Source organism: Peromyscus eremicus, chromosome 6 (genome assembly GCF_949786415.1).
Source record: "Peromyscus eremicus chromosome 6, PerEre_H2_v1, whole genome shotgun sequence".
Taxonomy (NCBI): Eukaryota; Metazoa; Chordata; class Mammalia; order Rodentia; family Cricetidae; genus Peromyscus; species Peromyscus eremicus.
Window position 1 is genome coordinate 40375295 of NC_081421.1, and position 13922 is coordinate 40389216.

Below are 13922 nucleotides of genomic sequence, written 5' to 3' on the forward strand. Positions count from 1 at the left end.
GACTATGTCTTTTGTTCATGGCCCTCCCAGAAACTGCTTGCTCAAGTCTCAGGAAACTGAAATTGAGGCCTGATCTCTGAGAGAAGACTGAGCAGCCAGTTATGGCATCTGCTTGGTCCTTTCACCTGTAAGTATCCCTTTTCACATAGTATTGTAACTTACATAAATTCACTAGGTCACCAATCTGGACTTGGGTGGACTGTTTTCTTTGGTAAGTTGTCAGGTCCTTATCTCGGGTTCTGGGGTGAATAGAAATTTGTTCTTATCTCCCCTGGAAAAAAATATCACCCAACAAACACTTACAATCTCTGCTCTTGAAATATTGAAGATGACCTGAATTTGAGACCAATCTGAGCTACATAGTGTGTTCCTGTGTAGCCTAGAGTTAGACTTCGTGAAAAACAAAAACAAAAATTAAAAAAAAAAAGAACCACCTATGCCTTGGTGTTTTTAATTTAACTTTGGCTTAGGTGTGTACTTAATGGCTGCCTCAGGGTTCAATACTTTGTAATAGATTAAAACAAAAACAAAAACAAAAAAAGAACCTTTCTGACTTTGCATCTTTTGCTGGAAAGGAACAAAAATAAAATGAATTTTAAAATTATGCTTTTAATGAGACTTGTAAACCAACAGAAAGATATGTGCACCAACACAACCAACTTGACACAAACAGATGCCTTTGCTTTCTTGTCTTTTTAACATGTGCTGTCATGTTCACTGATATTGCCCTTTCCTAATTAACCTTAGTTAGAAATAGTACCAGCTCCAGCTGCTGAGGCCCTTCAGCATCTGTGAGGACCTGGGCTGAAGGCTGCAATGGCATTTGCCCATATTGGGAAGAAGATGGCAGCAGCCTCCTTTGCTCCCAGACTGCAGGGCTCTGAAGCTCACATGGGACCTGCATGGACGGTGCAAGGCTATCATGTTTTATTCCCGAGAAAAATCTCCTATGATTTGTGTCAGCTGACGGGCTTGCATCTCCCCTCACCCTCAGACTGGCAAACAGATGCTGTAGGGGAACTGGAAAGAGAACCTGAATCTAGTGAGTGTCTACTTTGTGTTAGGCATCACATGAAACAATGTCGGTTGTCATAGTCATTGTTGCTCCCTACTCCTTTTATCCTGGAAAGAAACCCCACTATAAAAAAGAAGTGGAAAGTAACCCCTGGCCAAACTATGTTGGAAAGAATTCAAGGTCAAAGATCAAGTTGAAGAGGAGCCAAGAGTCATGGTCCTGCTCCCTAAAACTCCTTCCCAAATGGTTATGTGAATTATCCTAAATAAGGGTAATTAACAGGTGTCTTGAGAGAAGGTGAAATGAAGCTCTGTGGAAACTGGGAGAAATGCAATGAGGGAAGCACCAGGAAGATGCATCAGACACAGCAACTTCATCATGACTCAAGCCTGGATGTTTCACAGGGTCAACAATGAGTTTAACCTGGCTTTCCTTGAATTAATGAAATTTAGTAACGGTGCTTTCTAAAGTCCCATTTCTTAGGAGAATGTGATCTAGAATTATAGGTGTTTGTCCAACAGCTTGACTTCATGAGGCATCCCCTGAATCACAGAGCCTTGCTCACCAAGGTAACATGAAGAATTGCCCTAGGCTTGAGGGCTGCCTTGAGAACGAATCCTTCTCAAAGCATGGGAAGGATGTGATCTACACAAGCCTCGGGAACAGGCTGGAGGCCAACTGCCCCCTCAAGCTTTCCTGTCACTTGTTTGAAGAAAGCATGCCTCTTTGTTATGATGATGATGACCCTTTTAAGAAGCACTGTCTTACACTACATCTGCATCTAAACAGCAACACACAGCACAGAATGTGGAGAGGATTGGAACTAGGGGGAAGGAGGCATGCCTGCTGAAGCCTGATGCAAGAGTTCATGGTAGTACTACCCAATTCATGATGCACATCTGGAGTAAGGGTTTTTCCGCATATGTATGTGGGTTATGTATATTCATATATGTTCACATGTATGTGGGCACATTTATTTGGTGGCCCAAGGCAAATGTTAAGTCTTCCAAGATTACTCGTCATCTTGTTCTTTGAGTTGGGGTCTCTCAGTTGATCCCAGAACTTGCTGATACAATTTGTCTAGCTAGCCAGCTTGCTGTGGACAATCCTTTGTCTTGCCTTCCAAGTACTGGGCTTACAGTTGGGCCACCACACCCACCCAGAGTTTATATGGGTTCTAGGGCTCCAAACTCTGGTCTTCATGCTTTCACAGCACGCACTTTATCGACTGAACCTTCTCTACAGCCTACTGATTTTTTTCTTCATGAAGCAGTCCAGCTCCCCTTCACCTGATCTGCATGCACACACCACCCTCACAACCACCACTGAGAGTCAAGGGGAGCACGGGAAGATAGTGAGGGGGTGTGAGGAGGCCGAGGGAGAAGGCTCCTGCCCAATGCAGAGTCAGAAGGGAGGCAGTGAGGAATAGCCAGCACGTGCTGCACCCCAGTGTGTGCAGCTGAGTTCTCTTAGACAGTTGAGGAGACTCTGGTCCTCACTTCTTAGTCAACATGGGGTAGACTGTCTTGAGCTCTCTAAGCATCCATAAAAATCCATTCCTCTCCTGCACCAGGCCTTTATTATATAAACCATCTGTGTGAAACACATTGCTCTCCAGAGAGGAGCCACATTATTACAAATTACTTTATTAATAAAATTGGCTGGTAAATCAGAGCAGCAGCTACTCTACTAAAATAGACCTTTAGAATGGGAAAATGAAGCCATTGGGGATGGCTTGTACATGAAAAACAATCTGACCCTGAGAAATCCATGTTTTGACTTTACCTAAGATAGCCATTCTTTTTTTCTTTTCTATTAATGAAATTTTCTTTGACAATTTCATGTATATGTATATATTTATCCATAGCATGTGCACATGTGAGAGCTTCCCCCCACAGTTAATTCTGGTTACTTCCATCCTCTTTCCCCTCCCACCCCATCATTCCCGCTTCTCCCAATAAATCTTTTTCTCCCAGCCATGTATTTTCGTTTTGTTTTATTACCTACTAATTTTAAATCAGGACTCTCTGTGTGACCATGGGTTTGGAGCTATCTGTTAGGCCTATGTAGTGTGCTCATTACCGCGAACACAACCAAAGACAACAGTTGCTCTTGCTATCAATAGCCAGTGAAGGGTAGTTCCCATGAGTCCCACCAAGACCCATGACTATTGATACACTCAGCATTGTGCAAGCCCTGTAGGCAACCACAGCTCCTGTGAGATCATGTTTACCGTGGGTTGGTCATGTCATGAAGATAGCATCTCACAGCCTTTCTCCCTATCTTCTGGTTCTTATATTTTTTCCCTCTCCCTCTTCCATGACATTCCCTGTCATGGGAGTTAGGGCATGTTATAAGTGTCCTGTTTAGGGCTAAACATTCAACAGCCACTTATTCTCAGTACCTTGAACAAGAGTGACTCTCTGCATTCTTGCTGTTTATTGCACAGAATGACTTCTCTGGTTAGGACTGAGAGTAGTATTTGTCTATGAGTATTTAGAATGCAATTTGGCACTGTAGATTTCCCTACCAAGTTTACAGCATCTGGCGTGAATTTCCTTTTCTTGGGCCAGGCCTCAACAAGAAGCAGAGAGTGGTTGGTCATTCCCATAACAGTTATGCCACTAGCATTGCCCCAGTGGGCACAGCTTTCCTGGCCAGTTGAATTTTCTGTTTTCAATATCCCTGTCTTTCTAAGGCTTTCTCACAGCTCCCAGGTTGCTTAAAACTGTAGCTGCTAAAGGAAGAAAGTCTTGTACAGAAGCTGCTAGGGGACTTAAGTCATCATAGTTATAGTGTACAGAATGAGAAGGTGATCACTATGAAAGGAAAGATAAGTTCTATACCAGAAAAGCTGATAAAGATTGTGTATATAACCCCACACCAGGAAGAAGTTTCATAGTTTCTTCCACTCCTTAACCTTTCAAAGAACAGCTAATGGTATTGGAAGGCTAGTGCCCAACAGTAATTTATCTCAGACTACCTTAATAAAGGTGTTGTCATTTCAAGAAGAGCTTCAACTACTTCATTAACTATTAGCACAGCCCACGGGACTCATGGGTGAAAATAACAGAGTTGTTTCCTGGTGAAACCCAGGTAGCATTGCAAATACTCTACTCAGTTTAGTTGCTTTGTGAAGAATCAAGTCACAGTCTTCATTTAAAGCTGCAACATCACCAGCTTTTCACAGTCAAAGAAGCATCTACCAGTAGCACACGACTTTCCTCCCACAGGTGAGTTTAGGGCACTCCACAAGTTATTTTGGCTATCTTTTGTTTAATCCTTTGAACAAAATGAAAATAATTTAGAACTCAAAAAATGAGATGAAACAAGGAGAGATCCCAGAGCATTCACTTTTATTTTCCTCCTCATATCTTGTACTGTTATTTCAATCCTTATCATTTAATAGCAACAAGTATTGCTTGACTTCGGTGCAGTTTCTGATTAGATGTTACTGCAACCAGTAGTACATATATGCCATGCCCATTCTTTTTACATTCACCATGTTGTGTAACCATCACCACTGTCTAGCTCTAGAACTTTCTCATCATCCTAAACATAACTTTGTATCCCCTAAACACTAAATCCTTAGTCCTCTTACCTCCTGCCCTTAGGAATCACTATTCTTACTATTCTACTTTCTGTCTTTCTGAATCTGCCCATTTTGGGTCCTTATAAATGGACAATATTGTCCTTATGTGTCTGGAGTATTTTGTCCTTGATTCAATTTGGGGGTGTTTTGTTTGATTGTGTGTGTGTGTGTGTGTGTATGTGTGTGTGTGTGTATGTGTGTGTGAGTGATGGAATCTTGTTCAGAGGGCATGAGGCAGTGGAAGTTCTCTTCTATGAAGAATCAGAGGAAAACTGGGAAAGGAGTTCAAACAATATGAGGTAAGGGTCTTTCTTCTGTGCCTCTTTCCTTCTTCTCCCACTAAAACATGGCATTATGAATCTGAAATACCCTTCCCAGGATCATATGTTAAATGTTTGGACCCCAACAGGCAGTGCTATTTTGAAATATTCTGGAATCTTTAGGAGGTAGTGTCTGGATGGAGACATAGACTACAGAGACCATGTCTTTGGGGGCTAGATCTTGTCAGAGTATGCCATCTTGCCCTCTCTGCTTTTTGTCCACTATGTGGTAAAGAACCTCTATATTCATAACTATGGTCACCTCTGTATTCTCCCCAAGGATTTGGGGTTCAACAACCATGCTGTGGTGGTTTGAATATTTATGGCCACCATGGACTCATGTTTGAATGCTTAGCTTGTAGGGAGTGGCACTATTAGGAGGTATGGCCTTGTTGGAGTAGGTATGGTCTTTTTTATTGTTGTTTTTACTTTTTACTCTTTTGTGCCAGTTTTCCTTAACTTTAAATTATCCCATCTATATTTTGCCTCTGGGCTTTTCTTGTTCTCTTACTTCTGTAAATCTTACTCTTACTCTGTGGTTTGTTGTGTAGCTAGGTGGCTGGCCCCTGGAGTCCTCCTCCTTCTCTGGTTACTTCTTTCTTCACTCCTCCATCTCTTTTCTTCCTCCTCTTATATATTCTCTCTGCCTGCCAGCCCCACCTATCTCTCTCTCCTGTCTTGCTATTGGCCGTTTAGTTCTTTATTAGACCATGATGTGTTTTAGAAAGGCAAAGTAACACAAGTTCACAGAGTTAAACAAATGCAACATAAACAAAAGTAACACACCTTAAAATAATATTCTGCAACACTTGTTAAAGGAAGTATGTCACTGTGGGGGTGGGCTTTGAGGTCTCATTATGCTCAGTGTGGTTCACTTCCTGCTGCCTACAGATCAAGATGTAGAACTCTCAGCTCCTTCTCCTGCACCATATCTGGCTGAATCTTGCCATGTCCTGCCATGTTGGTAATGGACTAAACCTCTGAAACTGTAAGCCAGACCCAATTAAATGTTTTCCTTTGTATGAGCTGTTGTGGTCATGGTGTCTTTTCACAGCAATAGAAACCCCAACTGAGATACATGCATTGAACCCTGTTTCGATCTTCTGAAAGTAATCTCAGGTTGGAATTGAAAACTGAAGTCACAGCTGAGATGGTGAAACTATGTTCCCAAAGCTGGGCTGGAATAGTGTTGCAACTGCCCAAGTGAATTCACAGGAAGAGCTCCAGAACACAGAACATGTTCCCTATTCTGACTATCTATGACAGCTTGTCTTCCTGGTCTTTTCCACTGATACTCAGTAGGTGCTACTATGAGACACTTGCCTGCATCCCACTGGAACCACCCACAAGGATCACTCCTCTTGATGTTACCGTCATCTCTTCATTGTTTTCAGATCTACACTACGGTCTAGCTGTATATAATGACATTAAACAGGTACACGTTGGGCTGGAAATATAGCTCAGTGGTAGAGTACTTGCCTCATATGCACAAGGCTCTGTGTCCAATTCCTGGCATTGCAGGGCAGGGAGTGGAGGGACTTGTTTATGATGGTTAGTATTAATTATCAGCTTGACACATGAGAGGCAGGTCTATGGGCACACCTGTGAGGAATCGCCTAGGTTAAGATTGGCCTCTGAGAATGCTGGTAAGAGATTCTTTTGATTAAGTTAATTTATGTGGGAAGATTTAACTGTGGGCAGGTTCATTGCCTGATCAGGGCAGCCTAGATTGTATAAAGTGAAGACAGCAGGCTGAGCACCAGAGTGCATGTATCAGTTCATTGCTTTCTTCTGTTGGCATGACTAGCTATTCCAAGCTTCTGCTGCCTTGGTTTCCCTGTAGAGATAAACTGTAACAGGAATTAGCAGCTTCATAAGCTCTTAAATTGCTTTGTCAGGGTGTTTTTCACAACAAAGAAAGTAAGATGTTGTACCAACAAAGCATAATTAATAAATCATTGCCTTTGTTCTTAGGAGGTCTTGATAGAGGAGAGAGGCCCCTAAAGATTACATAACAAGGCAATGTGGACTGGGATGAAGAATATCAAAATGTCCTTAGTCAGTATGAGACAGAGCAGGTGATAACAGAAACCCTTGAGGATAAGGTCAGCCTGAAAGGGAAAGGGGTGTTAGAGGAGAGTTCTCTCAGAAGTTTGCACTCCAGCAAGGCATGCAACATTGTACTGGTCATTGTTCAATGATACTTTTATAGACAATCCCTCCTTTTATGCCACATTTTTTTTTTTCAGTGAGTAAGCACCAGGTTGATTTGCCCTTCATCCAACAAGAACCTCCCTCAATTGACCTATAAGTACCTATCCAGAAACAAGGTTTGGAAACTATAAGGAACTCCACATATCCATGGTCACGGACCCTACCTACTTTGCCACTGTACCCATCTACCTTCCACACATTAGCTGAAGGGTCTGGAACATGCCAGAGACAGGGTCAGGAGGATGGGATGCAGAGCAGTGTCATGAAAATCACATCTCAGCCAGGAAAAAGGCCTGCATGAGACATTTTGATTTTGTAATCTGAGACACTGCTAAGAAGTCTCCCTGGAAGTATTCTGTCCAAACCCACCTGAAGTTTCCCTGGGAGTATTCCATCCAAACCCACTGCATCTGCATCTAGGTAATTAGCACTAATCTGAGAACATCTGGGATTCTAAGTAGAGCTGAAGAAATTTTAGAAATCAGTGTATTCAATTGCCTTGCTCTTTTCTAAGGAAGCAGACACCCACTGTTGGCAGTAGTAAGTGCTCAGTTATTCTTTTTTTTTTTTTTAATTTTTATTTTGCAATACAATTCAGTTCTACATATCAGCCACAGATTCCCTTGTTCTCCCCCCTCCCGCCCCCCTCACCTTCCCCCCAGCCCGCCCCCCATTCCAATCTCCTCCAGGGCAAAGCCTTCCCCACAGACTGGGATCAACCTGGTGGACTCAGTCCAGGTAGGTCCAGTCCCCTCCTCCCATGCCGAGCCAAGGGACCCTGCATAGGCCCCAGGTTTCAAACAGCCAACTCATGCAATGAGAACAGGACCCGGTGCCACTGCCTGGATGCCTCCCAAACAGATCAGGCCAATCAACTGTCTCACCCACTCAGAGGGCCTGATCCAGTTGGTGACCCCTCAGCCATTGGTTCATATTTCATGTGTTTCCGTTTGTTTGGCTATTTGTCTCTGTGCTTTATCTGACCTTGGTCTCAACAATTCTCGCTCATATAAACCCTCCTCATTCTCGCTAATTGGACTCCCAGAGATCCACCTGGGGCCTAGTCATGGATCTCTGCATCCAGATCCCTCAGTAGTTGGATGAGGTTTCTAGCACGACAATTAGGGTGTTTGGCCATCCCATCACCAGAGTAGGTCAGTTCGGACTGTCTCTCGACCATTGCCAGCAGTCTGTTGTGGGGGTATCTTTGTGGATTTCTGTGGGCCTCTCTAGCACTTTGTTTCTTCCTATTCTCATGTGGTCTTCATTTACCATGGTCTCCTATTCCTTGTTCTCCCTCTCTGTTGTTGATCCAGCTGGGATCTCCCACTCACCCAAGCTCTCTTTCCCTCAACCCTCGCCCTTCACTACCCCCACTCATGTCCAGGCTGTTCATGTAGATCTCATTCCATTTCTCTGTCGTTGGGCGATCCCTGTGTCTTTCTTGGGGTCCTGTTTTCCAGGTAGCCTGCCTGGTGATGTGAGTAGCAGTCCAGTCATCCTTGTTCCACATCTAGTATCCTGTTATGAGTGAGTACATACCATGTTTGTCTTTCTGAGTCTGGGATACCTCACTCAGGATGATTTTTTCTAGATCCATCCATTTGTCTGCAAACCTCATGATGTCATTGTTTTTCTCTGCTGAGTAGTATTCCATTGTGTATATGTACCACATTTTGTTTATCCATTCTTCAGTTGAAGGGCATCTAGGTTGTTTCCATGTTCTGGCTATTACAAACAACGCTGATATGAACATAGCTGAACAAGTGCTCTTGTGGTGTGGTTGAGCATTCCTTGGGTATATGCCCAAGAGTGGTATAGCTGGATCTTGGGGGAGATGGATTCCCAATTTTCTAAGAAATCGCCATATTGATTTCCAAAGTGGTTGTACAAGCTTGCATTCCCACCAGCAGTGGAGGAGAGTTCCCCTAGCTCCACATCCTCTCCAGCATAAGGTGTCTTCAGTGTTTTTGATCTTAGCCATTCTGACAGGCGTAAGGTGGTATCTCAGAGTTGTTTTGATTTGCATTTCCCTGATGATTAGGGATGTTGAGCAATTCCTTAAATGTCTTTCAGCCATTTGAGTTTCCTCTGTTGAGAATTCTCTGTTTAGTTCTATAGCCCATTTCTTAATTGGACTGTTGGGCATTTTGATGTCTAATTTCTTGAGTTCCTTATATATTCTGGATATCAGTCCTCTGTCAGATGTGGGATTGGTGAAGATCTTTTCCCATTCTGTAGGCTGTCGCTTTGCTTTGTTGACCGTATCCTTTGCCCTACAAAAGCTTCTCAGTTTCAAGAGGTCCCATTGATTGATTGTTTTTCTCAGTATCTGTGCTACTGGTGTTCCATTTAGAAAGTGGTCTCCTATGCCAATGCGTTCAAGACTACTTCCTACTTTCTCTTCTAGCAGGTTCAGAGTAGCTGGATTTATGTTGAGGTCCTTGATCCACTTCAACTTAAGTTTTGTGCACGGTGATAGATATGGATCTATTTGCAGCCTTCTACATGTTGATATCCAGTTTTGCCAGCACCATTTGTTGAAGATGCTTTCTTTTTTCCATTGTGCACTTTTGGCTTCTTTGTCAAAAATTATTTGTTCATAGGTGTGCGGATTAATGTCAGGGTCTTCAATTCGATTCCATTGGTCCACATGTCGGTTTTTATGCCAGTACCAAGCTGTTTCTATTACTGTAGCTCTATAGTAGAGCTTGAAGTCAGGGATCGTGATGCCTCCAGAGGTTGTTTTATTGTACAGGATTCTTTTGGCTATCCTGGGTTTTTTGTTTTTCCATATGAAGTTGAGTATTATTCTTTCCAGGTCTGTGAAGAATTGTGTTGGTATTTTGATGGGGATTGCATTGAATCTGTAGATTGCTTTTGGTAAGATTGCCATTTTTACTATGTTAGTTCTGCCTATCCATGAGCATGGGAGATCTTTCCATTTTCTGACATCTTCTTCAATTTCTTTTTTCAGGGACTTAAAGTTCTTGTCATATAGGTCCTTCACTTGCTTGGTTAGTATTACCCCAAGGTATTTTATGTCATTTGTGGCTATAGTAAAGGGTGATGTATCTCTGATTTCCTTCTCCGCTTTTTTGTCCATTGTATATAGGAGGGCTACTGATTTTTTTGAGTTGATCTTGTATCCTGCTATGTTGCTGAAGGTGTTTATAAGCTGTATCAGTTCCTTGGTGGAATCTTTGGGGTTGCTCAAGTATACTGTCATGTCATCTGCAAATAGGGAAAGCTTGACTTCTTCCTTTCCAATTTGTATCCCCTTAATCTCCTTATGTTGTCTTATTGCTCTGGCTAGAACTTCAAGTACTATATTGAATAAGTATGGGGAGAGCGGACAGCCTTGCCTCGTTCCTGATTTTAGTGGAATTGCTTTGAGTTTTTCTCCATTTAATTTGATGTTGGCTGTTGGCTTGCTGTAAATTGCCTTTATTATGTTTAGGTATGTTCCCTGTATTCCTGATTGCTCCAAGACCTTTATCATGAAGGGGTGTTGGATTTTGTCAAATGCCTTTTCAGCATCTAGTGAGATGATCATGTGGTTTTTTTCTTTGAGTTTGTTTATATGGTGTATCACATTGACAGACTTTCGTATGTTGAACCATCCTTGCATCCCTGGAATGAATCCTACTTGATCATGGTGGATAATTGTTTTGATGTGGTCTTGGAGTCTGTTTGCCAGTATTTTATTGAGTATTTTTGCATCAATGTTCATGAGGGAGATCGGTCTGTAGTTCTCTTTCTTTGTTGTATCCTTGTTTGGTTTGGGAATCAGGGTAATTGTAGCCTCATAGAAGGAGTTTGGTAATGTTCCTTCTGTTTCTATTGTATGGAACAATTTAGAGAGTATTGGTATTAACTCTTCTTTGAAGATCTGGTAGAATTCTGCACTGAAACCATCTGGTCCTGGGCTTTTTTTGGTTGGGAGACTTTTAATGACTGTTTCTATTTCGTTAGGGGTTATTGGACTATTTAAATAGTTTATCTGGTCTTGATTTAATTTAGGTATGTGGTACCTATCCAGAAAATTATCCATTTCTTTTAGGTTTTCCAGTTTTGTGGAATAGAGGTTTTTGAAGTATGACCTGATGATTCTCTGGATTTCCTCAATGTCTGTTGTTATGTCCCCCTTTTCATTTCTGATTTTGTTGATTTGGATGCTCTCTCTCTGTCTTTTGGTTAGTTTGGATAAGGGCTTGTCTATCTTGTTGATTTTCTCAAAGAACCAACTCTTTGTTTCATTAATTTTTTGTATTGTTCTCTTTGTTTCTATTTTATTGATTTCAGCTCTCACTTTGATAATTTCCTGGCATCTATTTTTCCTGGGAGACTTTGCTTCTTCCTGTTCTAGAACTTTCAGGTGTGCTGTTAAGTCACTAGTGTGAGATTTCTCCAGCTTATTTATGTGGGCGTTTAGTGCTATGAACTTCCCTCTTAGTACTGCTTTCATAGTGTCCCATAGGTTTGGATATGTGGTGTCTTCATTTTCGTTGATCTCTAGGAAGTCTTTAATTTCTTTCTTTATTTCTTCCTTAACCCATTGGTGATTCAGGTGGGTATTGTTCAGTTTCCATGAGATTGTAGGTTTTCTGTAGTTTTTGTTGTTGTTGAAATCCAACTTTAGACCATGGTGGTCTGATAGAACACAGGAGGTTATTCTAATTGTTTTGTATCTGTTTAGATTTGCTTTGTGACCAAGTATGTGGTCGATTTTAGAGAAGGTTCCATGGGGTGCTGAGAAGAAGGTATATTCTTTTTTGTTAGGATGGAATGTTCTGTAGATGTCGATTAAGTCCATTTGAGTCATGACATCAGTTAAGTCCTTTATTTCTCTGTTAAGTTTCGATTTGGGGGATCTGTCCAGTGGTGAAAGTGGGGTGTTGAGGTCTCCCACTATTAATGTGTGGGGTTTTATATGTGATTTAAGCTTTAATAATGTTTCTTTTACATATGTGGGTGCCCTTGTGTTTGGGGCATAAATGTTCAGAATTGAGACTTCATCTTGGTGGATCTTTCCTGTGATGAGTATGTAATGCCCTTCTTGATCTCTTTTGATTGATTTTAGTTTGAAGTCTATTTTGCTGGATATCAGGATGGCTACACCCGCTTGTTTCTTAAGACCGTTTGATTGGAAAGTCTTTTCCCAGCCTTTTATTTTTAGGTAGTGTCTATCTTTGAATTTGAGATGTGTTTCTTGTATGCAGCAGAAAGATGGGTCCTGCTTTCGTATCCATTCTGTAAGCCTATGTCTTTTTATAGGTGAATTAAGTCCATTGATATTGAGAGATATTAATGTCCAGTGATTGTTCATTCCTGTTATTTTTTGGTGGTGATGTGTGTGTACTTTTCTTCGTTGGGGTCTACTGCTGTGGCTTTATCTATTGCCTGTGTTTTCGAGGTTGTATCTGACTTCCTTAGGTTGGAATTTTCCTTCTAGTGCTTTCTGTAGGCCTGGGTTTGTGGATAAATATTGTTTAAATCTGGCTTTGTCATGGAATGTCTTGTTCACTCCATCTATGAGGATTGAAAGTTTTGCTGGGTATATTAGTCTAGGCTGACATCCATGGTCTCTTAATGTCTGCATTACATCTGTCCAGGACCTTCTGGCTTTCAAAGTCTCCATTGAGAAATCGGGTGTTATTCTGATAGGTTTGCCTTTATATGTCACTTGGCCTTTTTCCTTTGCTGCTCTTAATATTCTTTCTTTATTCTGTACGTTTAATTGTTTAATTATTATGTGGCGAGGGGACTTTTTTTGGGGGTCTAGTCTGTTTGGTGTTCTATAGGCTTCCTGTATCTTCATAGGCATTTCCTTCTTTAAGTTAGGAAAGTTTTCTTCTATGATCTTGTTGAATATATTTTCTGTGCCCTTGAGTTGGTATTCTTCTCCTTCTTCTACCCCTATTATTCGTAGGTTTGGTCTTTTCATGGTGTCCCAAATTTCTTGGACATTTTGGTTCATGTCTTTGTTGACTTTAGTGTTTTCTTTGACTGATGAATCTATTTCTTCTATTGTATCTTCAACGCTAGAGATCCTCTCTTCCATCTCTTGCATTCTGTTGATTATACTTGCATCTGAAGTTCCCAATCGTTTTCTCAGATTTTCTATTTCCAGCATTCCCTCTGTTTGTGTCTTCTTCATTTTTTCTATTTCCCTTTTCAGGTCTTGGACTGTTTCCTTCATTTGTTTCATTGATTTTTCTTGCTTTTCTTTCAGTATTTTATTGTTCTCTTCCAGGACTTTTTTGATTTCTTCTAATTTGTTTGCCCTTTCCTCTAGTTGTTTACAGCGTTCTTCACATTTTTTTGTCTTTTCCTCTACACGAGCCTCTAGCTTCTTCATGATGACATTCATAAGGCTATTTTCTTCTGCTTCTTCCAATTTCTGATGTTCAGGTCTAGGTGTTGGAGGAGGGCTAGGGCCTGGTGATGGTGTATTACTATTCATTTTGTTGTATGTGTTTCTGCCTTGACGTCTGCCCATCTCCTTGTGGTTCGTTCCTGGCCTTATCCACACACTTGGTTCAGACAGAGCTGACAGATTCAGGAAGTCTCTCTCTCTTGTCCAGATGGGAGCTCTCTTGTCCAAATTGGAAGTCTGTGCTTCAGAAGGGAAGTCCGGGGCAAGATCAGTGCTCAGTTATTCTAAGGGGTCTGAGCACAAAGCAGAACTTCCCTAGGTGTGGGCTCAGGAATTAGGTGTGTAGGGCTTCGTTCTTGTCCATTTTCTGTGACCTGACTTCTTTCTATATGTTTATCTTTT